The sequence below is a fragment of the Panthera onca genome, chromosome D2 (assembly GCF_046562875.1).
Source record: "Panthera onca isolate mPanOnc1 chromosome D2, mPanOnc1 haplotype 2, whole genome shotgun sequence".
NCBI classification, from domain to species: Eukaryota; Metazoa; Chordata; class Mammalia; order Carnivora; family Felidae; genus Panthera; species Panthera onca.
The window spans coordinates 80,650,521-80,665,083 of NC_138349.1; positions in this window are offsets into that span (position 1 = coordinate 80,650,521).

Sequence of the window (14,563 nt, forward strand, 5' to 3'; positions counted from 1 at the left end):
TCTGACTCTTGACTTCCGCTCAGGTCGTGATCTTCTGGTTCCTGAGTTCGAGCCCCACACTGGGCTCACACTGACATTGCAGACCCTGCTTGGGATTCTCTCTCTCTCCCTCTCTCTCTCTGCCCCTCCCCCGTTCACTCTCTCTCTCTAAATACACAAATAAAATTTTATAAAATTATAAATAAAAAAAAGTAGAAGCAGAGGCCAGAGGAGAAGGAAGGGAATTTAGTTCTACACCCCACCTCCAATAGTGGAGGCCATGTGCATCAATTTTCTGTCCCACTCTGTATTCTGTACGCCTGTAGGACCCTAGCAGCCACCGAATCTCTCGGGGACAAGAAGCAGGAAGAAAGCTACCTCCTCCTTGGCCCAATCCAGTAATTTCAGTTCTTAGTTTGGACTCATTCTCCAGTTATCTCAGAAACAAAGATATTATTTGTGTGTATCCAAACCCTAAGATCTGCTGCACTGGAATGAGAAATTTCATGCCAATCACACGAGTGTGAATTCAAAGATAGCACTCAGTTTATTGGAAGAGGTGGAAGGATTATGGACCCTCCAACCTCCTTCTGCCTTTGAGGAAAGACACCCCCCTCCCCCCCTCCCCTGCCTCCCGGTTCTTCATGGCCCAATGGCAGAGGCGTGCGGGGGTGCTGGGAAATGCTCAGGGCTTCTGACTTGAAAAAGCGCTTCTAACAGAACTTTAGTGGACTCTGGAGAGTTCTAGGAAGCACAATGTTCATACTATTAGTGTTCATTCATGGTCATGGCTCCATGTGGAAATAGCATGGATGGAGTTAAACGTCTCAGGCCTTTACAGGTTGTAGCCCAGCACAAATACAAAATAATAGTGCCTACTCTCTAGAAGCTCAAATTTTCCCTGCCTTTTTTTTTTTTTTTGCCCATAATTTTAGATGCTATTAGAACTGTAGCGTGATCTTGGGCAAAATGTAGATTGAAGGGCAACTTTCTGAAGCTCTGTGGTATTTCTGATATCTTGATCCAAAGATCATATCGCAGTCTGAGCAAATTAAAAAAAAAATTTTCAATGTTGATTTGTATATTAAAAAATTAATGTTTATTTTTTGAGAGAGATATATAGAGAGAGAGACAGAAAAAGACAGAGCACAAGTGGAGGAGGGGCGGAGAGAGAGGGAGCCCAGAATCCAAAGCAGGCTCCAGTCTCTGAGCTGTCGGCACAGAGCCCAACACGGGGCTCGAATCCACGAACCACGAGATCATGACCTGAGCCAAAGTTGGACGCTTAACCAACTGAGCCATCCTGGGGCCCCATGAGCAATTTTTTAAATGATGGCTGCCGGTTCCAATATCCAGGTAGCTAAAAATATGCAGTTGAGCATAGAACATAGGTCCTGGAATCTTGGTGTCTATCTGTGAAAATAATTCTTATTTTCCGTCCAATGTTCTCATTCAAAATACATTTGCTATTACATCACATCTTTTTGTTTGTTTGTTTGATTCTTTCTCCCCCAAGGCTGGTTTTTCATAATATATACATTTGTATCAAAGGGGGATAGTTTCCCCTGAAAACAACTGGAGGTTAAAAATATTAGGCTGTAACTAACAAGATACAAAATAGAAGCTAATGAGAATTTTGGAAAAATAAATGATTTGAAACTTTTGCCCTGGAATAAAAGACTTTGCATGGGGCACCTGGGTGGCTCAGTTGATTAAGCCTCTGAATTTTGGTTTCAGCTCAGGTCATGATCTCATGGTTTGTGAATCTGAGCCCCATGTAGGGCTCTGCACTGATGGTGTGGAACCTGCTTGGGATTCTCTTTCTCCCCTCTCTCTGCCCCTACCCCGATTGCTCTCTCTCTCTCTCTCTCTCAAACAAAACAAAACAAAACAAAACTTAAAAAATTTTTCCAAAAGACTTTTCATGAACAGGAACACAGAATTTGTTGCTTGCTCACTGGATAATTTATCTAATTCATTATACATCTTAAAATTCAAATAAGGCTCAATAAAGCTGCACACACACCCACAGTGTGATTGATTGGTACACTTTGGCTTTAGGAAAGGCACTTTAAATTACGTGTAGCAATTTTATTTCTTCACCCAGAAAGCAAAGTTGGCCATGCTCATAACATCTGTAAGATACAATGCTGTTTCTGAGATCGTCTGTGAGACTAAAGCAGGTTGTCGTAAACGCTGCTGTCCGTGAATCTCCATGTCACCTCCACTAGACTACACCCACCTTCACACACCGCATGGTGACAGTAAAGATGCAGAAGGGAGAAAAGGCAAATAAAATCTAAAATGCGCAAAGGAAAGACTGCTTCCATTTAAAGAGACATTATTACCCAAAGCGCAGGTCTGGGATGCCATCCACGTCCCCAGAGAGGCAGGATCAGGACTGTGTTCGTGGCAAAGGTCAAAGCTTTGTGAGAATGGAGAGGAGGGGCCATGCCATCTAATAGGAGGAGATTTATAGCATCTGGTCCTCCAAGTAGGTTTACCTGCCCTGCTGCTTACTTAATGTGCAGAACTTATGTATGGTATTCTCTACAGGTCATTTTGTACTTGAATTCCTGTAGGAGGTATGTCCCAGCAGAGGTGCTTTTTTAAACACACACACGCACGCACACACACACACACACACACACACACACACAGCACTTGGCCAAAAAATTCAAGTTGACTCTAGTTTGAGATACAGTCTCATCAGTTTGTGTAGGTGAATGAATGGAATGTGCAGTAAGGGTAACGTTGGTTGTTTTGATACATGGTCCTATTTCTTTTCTGAGTTAGCTTTTTATTGCTTTAAACTGCTGTTGAATCACCTTCAAATCTCCCCAGCACCCCTGAGAATGGGTAGATGGCTTTTAGCATCACAGGATCTTGATTTCATCCCTCCCCTCATCACCATCAGCATCAAACATAGTCTCCGGGTGAGTGAATTAATGAATGGATGGATGAATCTGGAAGTCCAGAAAACATTGCTTAGTTACCCAGGAAAACTAATATTATTGTTATCCATAAAAAGAGTGAACTCTTGATTATTTATTGAATATTTACTTTGCATCAGGCGTCTTACCTTGTTACTCTACCAGCCTGGCTATGAATTCTGCTGGATCTCTTTGCTTTAAAAGCATACTTACAGTATGCTGCAAAGGACATTTTTCTTAATATTATTATATGGTAAATTTCATAAGAGAGCAAGCTCATAGGGAAAGTCAATCTTGCTTTGTTTTGTACTAAGTTGGAATAATGCCACCATTAGTTATAGATTGCCGCACATACTGACACAGTAAAAAATTTCTACTGGATATTCCTTTTTCTGCTTCCAATTTCTCCCTAAATCTACCCATTAGGGCACAGTCTGGTATCTTTCACGCAATCTCTCTTCTCAACCTTATAAATGCAGAATTATTCAAGTTTTTCCCTACAAATAACCAGATTTCTTAGGCCATAATAACCTCTTTTCTCTAAGCCAGCACTTTCCGATAGAAACCTGATGCAAACTACACATATCATTTAAAGTTTCTTACGGCCACGTCTCTTAAAGTGTAAGGAAATGGGTGAGATTAAGTTTTATATTATATTTCATTTAAACTAATAGATCTAAAATATGATCATGTCAACATGCAATCAATATTATTCATGTGAGACTTTAGTTTATTTCTTGTTTGTTTTGTTTTGTTTGCACTAAGTCTTTGAAACCTGATGATTCTGAGACACTCACAGCCCATCTCCGTTAGGACTAGCCACATTGTAAGTGCTTACTAGCCACATAGTGACTGTGTATTAGAGGCTAAATCTGTCTCCTATCAGTCTTGAAACTTTTCTCCAACTTGAAGGGACTCCCCTCAAAGCCATAACTTTGTATCATATATTTGACCTTAGTTGAATATCCGCCTATCCAACTACTTACAGTCTGCATCATCAAATTACTTTCTCAAGTGCTTGGCCTCTGCTCCCTCACCGAGACTTGAGTCTCACTATCCCGCAAAAAGTTTTGCTCACCAATATGTAGCGACAATACTTTATCAAAAGCACAAGGGACACCAGTGTTCTCAAGGTCAGTAAATCTAGAGAGCTTGTGACGTTGACTCTACTCCAACAACAAACGCCAAACTATTGTTTAAAGTTTTTTAAAAATGATTTCATATTTCCTGGTAAAGAAAATGTCACTGAAATGATTATGCCATCATTTACTTGTTTGTTTATTTATTCTAGTGTTTATTTTTGAGAGAGAGCTCGAGCGAGATGGGGAGGGGCAGAGAGAGAGGGAGACACAGAATCTGAAGCAGGCTCCAGGCTCCGAGCCGTCAGCATGGGCAGCCCCACGCAGGGCTCGAAGTCACAAACTGCGAGATCATGACGTGAGCCAAAGTTGGATGCTTAACCCACTAAGCCACCCAGGTGCCCTGATTATACTGTTACTTAAATTCATTTACAAGTTCGACAGCTTCCTGGATTTACCTCTTCCAAGAGTGTTGGTTAAACAAACAAGAGTTAGAAGACATGTGTGCAATTAGTACGGATTTTTGGAGAGGTTTTGCTTTGAGATCACACTTTGATTGTCCCTAAAAGATGACTGAGTCCTTAATATGGAACTGAGAAAGTATTTGTCCATGGCTAACCTTGGGGTTCCAAATAACCATGTAGTAGCCAAAGCTTCCTTATCTCAGCTGGAGCTCTGGAAACTTTTATCTAGATTCCCTGGATCTGCCTAATGCCTTCTCCATGTTGTGGCTATTGTCATCACTTTATTTTATTTTATTTTATTTTATTTTATTTTATTTATTATTTTAAAGTTTATTTATTTTGAGAGAAAGAGAGAGAGAACTCCAGAGAGACAGGGAAGGAGAGAGAGAGAATCCCCAAACAGGATCCGCACTGTTAGTGTAGAGTCCGATGTGGCGCTCAAACTCACGAACCGTGATGTCGTGACCTGAGCCGAAACCAAAAGTCAGACACTCAACTGACTGAGCCATCCATGTGCCCCTACTGTCATCACTTTATTTTTATTTTATTTATTTATTTATTTATTTATTTATTTATTTATTATTTTTTAAATGGTTATTTATATTTTAGAAAGAGAGAGAGTGTGCATGAGCCAGCAGGGGAGGGCCAGACACAGAATCCGAAGAACCTGAGCTGTCAGCACAGAGCCTGACGCGGGGCTCGAACTCACAAACTGCGAGATCATGACCTGAGCCAAAGTCAGATACTTAACTGACTGAGCCACCCAGGCACCCCTGTCATTGCTTTAAAACATGCATCTGAGTCTGTTTTTTTTTTCTTTAATGTTTATTTATTTATTTTGAGAAAGAGAGACAGTGTGAGTGGGGGAGGGGCAGAGAGAGATGGAGAGAGAGAATCCTGAGCAGGCTCTGCACTGTCAGCACAGAGCCCCCACACGGGACTCGAACACACAAACCCTGAGATCATGACCTGAGCCCTAACCAAGAGTCCGATGCTTAACCGACTGAGCCCTCAGGGACACCATCTAAGTCTCCTTTAAGCACTCTTGAAATTAACACTCTGCAATGGCTTTGCAGTCACAGTTCTGTAACCGGCCAGGAAAGCCTAGAGCCCAGGCTCTGCACCCCTCTGGCACTCACCTCGTCCCCTCTCTCCCTGGCTCTCTGTGCTTCTTCAACTGTCTCCAGTGAGCCTAGCTCCTGCCACCCGAGCCAGTCCCCTGCCTGGAATGGCTAAAAGACTTTACAGATCTGAGATGTACTTTTATTTGCTCAGACAAGACTTCCTTCCCCGTCCTCCTTGATGAGGGTGTCCTTCTTTTGGTGGCTTCACCACAGTTATGATTAAAGATTTAAATTCTGTGAGGGGGCAGTTGTTAAATATCTGCTTTTACTCTTTAGTCTATAAATTTCACTTGGGCACAACAGCCTCTACCTTGTTGCTCTTTGTGGTCTCAATGCCTACTTAGATCACAACAGGCACTCACAGCATTGTAGCATTAAGAGTCAGAGCTCAGTACAGACGAGATTCTGAATTTTAGAAAACTGCTAACTTGGGGGAAATATCTACAAGCTTCAGTTCCTTAATCGATAAAGAAGGGATGAGAAAAGTACCACTTTTATAAGACTATCATGAAGATTAAACATACATGTATGCTGATTAGACTGTTAGTTACATGTGGAAAAGGCTCCATGTATTTGAAGGATGTGTAGGTGGTGATTTTATGTCAAATCGTATACTTCCTCTGTGGTTTTTTTCCCCTGCACTCCTAGGATCTCCTATGTGTTTTCTTACAGGGAAAGAATACACTAGTTTGGCCAAAAAATGGATACGATTCTTGTGACAGCTGTAGTGTCTAATGCAAATTCTAAACACATGTTTTGATTTATGCTTTGTCCCTTGCAGATTTCAGTTAAGTGACTCAGCATGTGTAAGTGCAGTCATTTTCTGGGACACTGACAGTATCGAGTCAGGATATGCCAGTCTGAGATGCCATAGTCACCAAAGAGGTGCCTCTCTATGCAGCCTCCTGGCACTCTGCCAGCCACCCTTTCCCATTCTATATGACAAGAAATTCTTGACAAATGAGTCTTAGCCAAAATATATTAAGTTGCATGTCTTGAAAGTACCCCTATTCCTATAGGACCTACTCCAGTGTTTGGAGGACAGAGAAGGTACTCCTAACCATTCAGCAACTATTTATTGAGTATTGGTTCTGTGTAAGCACAATGAGACATCCACTGTCGTTGGGCAGTTGGGGTCCTGCGCAAGTTCATTTGGAAACCAAATTAATCTCCACATTCTCTGCCTTTTACTTTCTGTGAATATCCCCAAGGCTGTCTCTACAACTCACGTCGTTCTCTTCCTCCTCTGGGATGTCTTGTCTGTCCTCAGCTTTCTATGATCATTCCTGTCTTTGAGGTTCAATAACACTGTGCCCCACCATTCACGTGGCGCTTAGGGTCTGTGACGGTACGCCATCAACCTCCACGTACACGTGATTATATCCACACCGTGGAGGCATACGGAAGTGCTCTTGGGAATTAGAATAACCAGTGAGCTATTTGCCATTTGACCTTGGGTACCTTAGTTAATTATTTCTGGTACTGATCTCCTTCATGTGCAAAATGGGCATACTAATATCTAAGTCATAAACTATTATGTGGATAGATGAGATAATGTGTGTCTTGTTCAGTAATGTCTTGTCACATAGCAGGGAATCAATAAATATTAATCCTCGTCCCCACGTACACACTCAGTACCTCCCCACCCCCCATAGCACTGGATAGTACGGCGTCAGATAAAATAATAGATATCATTTAATTGTGTGAATAAGTGGAGAATAATTGATTGACAAATACGATTATGCTGGTCATACTGCACCATGAGACTGTACTGGCTCCTGTACTGGACAGCTTTGGGTTCATCCCCGTGCCCCCCCAAAATCACTCCACGACCTCAGGAAGTTATTAACTTTTCAAACATTTGGACTTCTTATCTGTAAAACAGAGGAAACGTGGAGTCCATCTTCAGGGCTATGATGAGAATCCAGTGAGATAAGCATACAGAAAACACTGAGCGTAGTGCTTGGCAAAAAATAAGTAGAGATGATTTCTATTAATGTTACTCACATAAATGTACTCAAGTCTCAGGAGGCCAAGGAAAAAGTTCTTGGGATTAAATATGACTTTACACACGCCATTTAATGTCTTGGTATATGTAATTCCTATGCGAATTAAGAATTCTATTTTTCCATACAGGATATGGGTCATGATTGAAAATATTAAGCCATTATCTGTGCCCAGCACTTCACAAATAATAACATCTGCTAACCCTTTTCTTTGGAACTGGTATTGAGTTAAAGTCTTTCATGTCATCTCACAACTCAATAATAGAGGTACTTAACAATAGCTCCGTTTTACAGATGGGAAAAGTGTGGATCAGAGTGATTAGTTAACTTGTCTTTGGACATAATGAGAGCAATAGAGCTAGGAACCAAACGTAAAGACTTCAGGGCCCATACTGAAGGGCTGTGCTATACAAATATACTTCATATACAGCTTTTGTCTTCATGACAGCATATGGGTTAGTCAAGAATGAGTGTCTCCATGTTTAAAAAAAAAAAAGAAAAAAAAAAGAAAAAGAAATAGCTAGAATCGATGATAAATGACTTCCCCAGGGTCACGTAGTTAATCAGTAGTGGTGCTGGCTCTGAACTTCTGTTGATTTATGCTACCATGAGCACTCTCTCCCCAGCAATTCCACATTACTGCTCGGTCAATAAGAGAAGGGGTAATTATACCTATGAGAGCCCTTTAAAATTTATTTTATTTTTTTAAGTTTATTTATTGATTTTGAGAGAGAGAGAGAGCTCAGGGGAGGGGCAGAGACCGAGGGAGAGAAAGAGAAGCCCCACGCGGGGTTCAAACTCGCGTGCCGTGAGATCGTGGACCTGAGCCGAAATCAGGAGTTGGATGCTTAACCGACTGAGCCCCCCAGGCGCCCCATTAGTTTATGTTTACTGTTGAAGTTCGGTTGACATACGATGGTCTATTAGTTTCAGAGGCACAACATGCTGATTAGATAATCCGGCACATTGTTCAGTGTTCACCGCAGTACGTGAGTTGCAGCCGGCTCCACAAGATGGCGCCCGGACGATGGACCCCCAAAGGTCAGCCTCATGAAAGGAAAGCTCAGGTGCAAAGGAAAGGCCTCTCCTTACAGGGGATGGCAGCTTCTCAAAATTTCCCATTCTACTAAATACAGACGGAGCAGTGTTTTGTTGAGGCTTGGGTAACTCAGCGTGGCGGGGCAGGGCTTCGCTGACGGGAATTAGATTGCGTAGGGCCAAGTGGATTGGGTAGGGCCAAGAGGATGCTACCGCAAGGGGCTGTGGCTGTGGAACAGCCTGCCAACACACCTGTCAACAGATTTGTCAGACAAATACCAACCAGGCTGGCAAACCTGGCCCTCCTCTCTGCCAGTCTGGTTTTGACTCAGAACTCGGGGAGCCTGTTTTACATACACACCTACGTGCCTGCTCTGTCCTGACATGGTCCGTGTCACCCCCTGCCCTCCCTTGCTGGTTCGGCCGCTCCCTCTCTGCACTTCTGGACGCATAGATTTTTGCTTTAGTTTCTCTGCTGACTTTAAATCTGTACACGATTCTGGCCTTGCCCCCTGTACAAAGCCCCGAGAATCCCCTGACATCAGGAGTCTCCCTGACCGGGCAATCTCGTGGAGGCTTCCTCATCTGTATCTCTAGGGAGATAACACAAGGAAATGTGAAATGTTGGATTTTGGATTCAGATGACTCTGGGCTCAAGACCCAGATTTGCTCCTAATTCTTCGATATTTGGCCCGAGCCAGCGTGCACGTCTTCGGAGGCTCTGTGGTCTTTAAAATAGGATAAGCATAGCACCTTTATCCCAGAGATGTGGGCAGGGATAAACGGCTCGGGCCATGCCTTTGATAAATGCTCCAGAAGTAAGTGCTCAATGATGTTATTACTCCAGAAGTAAGTGCTCAATGATGTTATTACTACCCTCGTTGGCTTGAGATTCCCCGGCATATTTGAAATTCCGTATAAATCACAGGATGAGGACCATGTTTTCCTGTTTCATGGCCTATCTCCTGCCTCTAACACAGAAGAGGTGCAGGGTACGTTTTTGTAAACGAACGCCTTGTAACTTTAAGGGGGTCGTTCGAAAACCTCTTTGGCAAGGATCTCAAAGACACTCCTAGAAGAGTCTAGTCCTCTGAGTTCCCAAGTGCTTGCACAAAGTAGGCTTAAGGTGGAACTGGAAAGTTCCAGGTTAAAAGCGTCTCCCCTCTGCAAGCTACCAGTGTTTGGATTCCCGAGCACGTAATACCAAATCAAACTAAAAATATTAAATTCACATGATTTATGAGAGCGATAGTGACGTATCTTGAGGCTTCTACCAAAAATAAATTACAAATGAAAAAAGAATGCTTGTAAATAAAGCACCGAGGACCAGAAAATCCAACCTGATTAGGAAATGCAACGTTGTGATTTAATTTGAATAGAATTCCATTCAGCTTAAGGCAAACAGTGTGGGCAGATCCTGTCAAGGAGAATGAAGATGTGTGTAGGTGGAGAGCCCTTATTTGAATGAAAGGTATGCATTTGATTAGGGAAGCAGAAGCAGATGTAGCTGGAAAAGCAAGGTATGGGAAACTCTGAGCTATAGCTAGGGAAGTCAGGATTTGGTGGAATAAAAGAAAAAGCAGTAGAGACACGGTAAGTTCTGGTGCAGCGGTATTTCACGGTGAAAACACCCTTGGAGGGAGGAATAGGGAAGATGAATCAGTGGGAAAACTTGTAATTGAAGATGTTAAGGAGGAAGCAATAAAGCTTTTGCAGAGAAAAGCTGATGTAGTCGGTTAAGCGTCTGACTCTTGATTTTAGCCCAGGTCATGATCCCATGCTTCGTGAAATTGAGCCCCTCATGGGGGTCTGTGCTGACAGAGGGATTCTGTCTCTCCCTCTCTCTCTGCCCTACCCTGAGCTCGCAAGCTCTCTCTCTCTCTCTCTCTCTTCCCCCCCGCAAAAAAATAAACTTGAAAAAAAAAGAAATACTACATTGGATCAGCGTTTTGGAAATACAGTTTTAATCCCAGTTTAGGATTAGACTAACTCATAGATATGCCACTTCAGCTCTCTCTGTGTGTAATACTCACAGCGGAAAGCAGAGGGCTGGATTCCATTAGTTTCCGGCAACATACGAATCCTAAGAGACAATTTTAGATAAAACATGGAGGAACTTTAAAATTGTTAATAGTTGTGGTTTTTCTTTTTTTTTTTTTTTTAATTTTTTTTTTCAACGTTTTTTATTTATTTTTGGGACAGAGAGAGACAGAGCATGAACGGGGGAGGGGCAGAGAGAGAGGGAGACACAGAATCGGAAACAGGCTCCAGGCTCCGAGCCATCAGCCCAGAGCCTGACGCGGGGCTCGAACTCACAGACCGCGAGATCGTGACCTGGCTGAAGTCGGACGCTTAACCGACTGCGCCACCCAGGCGCCCCTAGTTGTGGTTTTTCTTAATGACCTTGTTTATGTCGGGTTACGCTAGCTATGCATTGGCAGAATGATACGATCTTTGAAAAGAATCTTGACTTTTGCTTCTAGCCACAGGAGAATAACAGCGTCTGGAATTACCATTCTGCCACAAAAAACCGGAACCCTGGAACCCAAGTCGTAACAGTTTTGAGACACTGTACATCGGGCCGCACAGGACTGTTATCACTGAAGGGAAGGACACAGATGAGGTATTCTCTATGCAAACCTTACTTTTCTGCCTACTGATCATTTCTAGATCACAGCAAAGGTAGAGGAACTCCAAGAAAGCTCAGTGGGGGTGGGGTAAAGCCACGGATGCCAGGGAGGCCACTGTGGTTGGAGAAGAACATGGGCCGGGTGCTTTGGGATCTGCACACCCTGGGTTCTGCTCACACAGACCCCCATCCCTGGGGCTTCCTGGAAAACCACTTCCCAGGTGAGGAGGTGACACTCATCAGGAAGATGTATGACCATCTGACTCCCCTCCACAGCCTGCCTGGGGCCCCAGGCCGTCTGCATGGGTATCTCTTTGGAAGGCTCACTCTGATGCACAAGTAGGACAGTCCAGAGCCCGGTAGCCTTTGAGGGGCCCCTCTGATGCCCCCTGGTGCTGGGGCTTCTGCCTGAGCCCCTCCCTGCAGCCACTGGACAGCTTTTTCACCACCCTGGAGCCCTCTCCCAAGATGTGGACCCAATGGAAACAGTAACGCCTTTGGCAACGACAACAACAATAACAAAAACAAAGGAAAGAAAGAAAGAAAGAAAGAAAGAAAGAAAGAAAGAAAGGAAAGGAAAAGAAAAGAAAGGAGAAGACAAAAAACTCAGGGGTCTAGCTGACTAGTGGAGGCAGAGACTGGAATTCAGGGAGAAGGACAATAAAACCTGTGAGTCAGAATACCAGAGAAAGAAGTGCAAGCCAGAGAAAGAGCTTCTGAAATAGGGGATGGCATCTCACGGAGCTCTGGCTGAATAATGATGTGCCCATGCTAAAGGCAGAATCCCACAAGAGTGGACAGAGTAAAACTTTCAGAGAAGGAACAAGTGCCAGGAAACTATAAGCAAAACAACTTCTAGAGTGCACGCAGTACCCGTAGGGATTCATTGAAATTCTCGCCGGCCAGCATGAGAGACCTTTCAGAACACCGCGGGGGTTGAGGCGGGGGACGGGAATTCAGTAGAGACTTCAGAAAATAGACGTGTCAGTGGCAGGGCAGAATTTCCTTAGAGGAGAGATCGCTCTAGACTGGCCTTTCGGTGATGAAAAACAAAAACAAGCGTGTCTCGAAATAATCAGACTTAGCTGCAAACAAACTGACTGCCAAAAAATTCCTAACCCCGTCTAAAGGAATAAAAGTTAGCACTCAGTGCCTGGCAATCCAATAGCCTGGCATCCAATAGCAAATGATTCAGCATGCAATAAGGCAGGAAAATATAACCCACAGCCAGGAGAGAATCATTCCATAAAACAAACTTATAAAAGGAAAGATAATTGCGTGAACAGAAAGTATGTTGAAATAGGTCCTGAAAGATGCTTACTGTGTTCAAGGATTTAAAGGAAAACGTAAAAAGGGGTGCCTGGGTGGCTCAGTCGGTCGAGTGTCTGACTTTGGCTCAGGTCATGATCTCACAGTTCATGAGTTTGAGCCCCGCGTCGGGCTCTGTGCTGACAGCTCGGAGCCTGGAGCCTGCTTCACATTCTGTGTTTCCCTCTCTCTCTGCCCCTCCCCTGCTCATGCTCCATCTCTCTCTCCCTCTAAAAAAATCAATAAACATTAAAATAAAGAGAAAAACATAACATAAAGAAGGGAAAAACAGAAGATATAAAAGAGACCCAAATGGGATATCTACAGATGGAGAATAATAGTCTCCAAAATAGACAATGCACCAGCCAGGATTATGGCAGACTAGACACTGTGTAAGAGAGAATTTATGGGTATGAGGACACCCACAGACACTATTTGAAATGAAGCACACAGAGGGAGGACGCTGGGGAAAAAGCACAGCTTCATTGACTCGTGGGTCAACAGCAGGTGTCTAACATACAAATTAGACACCCAGAGTAAGTGAAGGTACCAACGATACTCGGACAAATGATGAACAAAACGTTTCTAAATTTGATGAAAACTGTAAATCTGCAGATCCACGAAGCCAGTTGAATTCCAAGCAGAATACACAACAAAACCACCTCAAAGTTCAATGAACTCAAATTGCTAACACTCCATTGGTAAAAAGAAAATCTTAAAGCAAAGAGAAAAAAAAGACAGTCCAAAGACACGAATATAAGAAATCACAGACTTATCAGCAACTGCATGCCAGAAGGTAATGAACAGCATTTAAAAGGACCGAGGGAGTAAGAACAAATTAGGAAGCACGTCAGTCTAAGGTTCTCTTGTCCGAAAAAAAACAAGTCTTTTAGAAATGAAGGCAAAATGCCTTCACTGATCAGCCCAACTGGAGACTCTGGGGGCTTCTCAAACTTTTCCCAAAGATATACATCCACCATTTCTCTCCCTCTCTTTTCCCAGGGTGGGGATGAGGCCCCCAGGGACATACAAGTCAAAACCATGATGAGATATGCTCAACTCCTGTTGGTGGCTATAACAAAAGCAATACTAATAATAAAACAAAACAAAACAAAACAAAACAGAAGTGTTGGCCAGGATGTGGAGAAATTGGCCCCTAACACATTGCTCGTGGGAATATAAAGTGGCACAACCTCTGTAGAAAACGGTATGGAAGTTCCTCAAAAAATTAAAAACACAACTACTGTACGATCCAGCAATCACACTTCTGGAATCTATTCAAAAGCATTGACATTAGGGTCTTGAAAAGATACATAGACGTCCATGATCATCCCAATAGTATTCACAATAGCTAAGGTATGGAAACAACTTAAATGTCCGTTGACAGGTGATTGGGCACAGAAGATGGACTTTATACGTAGATAGAATGGCGTATAATTCAGCCTAAATGATGGCAAAACAAAGACTCTTTCAGACAAACACTGAGAATCCATCGCTGGCAGATAGATCTGCCAAACAAATTTGAAGAAAGTTCACCAAAACAAGAAAAACAAGGAAACTCTGTCAGCCCAGAGCCCGACGCGGGGCTTGAACACATGAGCCGTGAGATCATGACCTGAGTCGAAGTCGGACGCTCAACTGACTGAGCCACCCAGGCGCCCCTCAAGCTTTTAACCAAAGAGACAAAACAATAGTCACACTAATAATAATGATGATGATTTGTTATTACCATTAATAGTAGTTTACTATTGCTGATAAGAAATTTCCGCAAACTTGGTGGTTTCAAAGAATATACATTTATTTTGTCACTCTGGCTGTGGGTCTGGGTATGGCACAGCTAGTCCCCTGCAGCTCAGGGTGTCTCCCGGGGCTGCAAATGAGGGGTGGCCAGCCTTCTTTCTCAACTGGAAGATTTACTGGGGGATTCGTGGGCTTTTGAGTTTATCCAGGATGTAGATGTAATTGATCTCATAGCTGTATGATTGAGAATCTGGTTGTTTGCT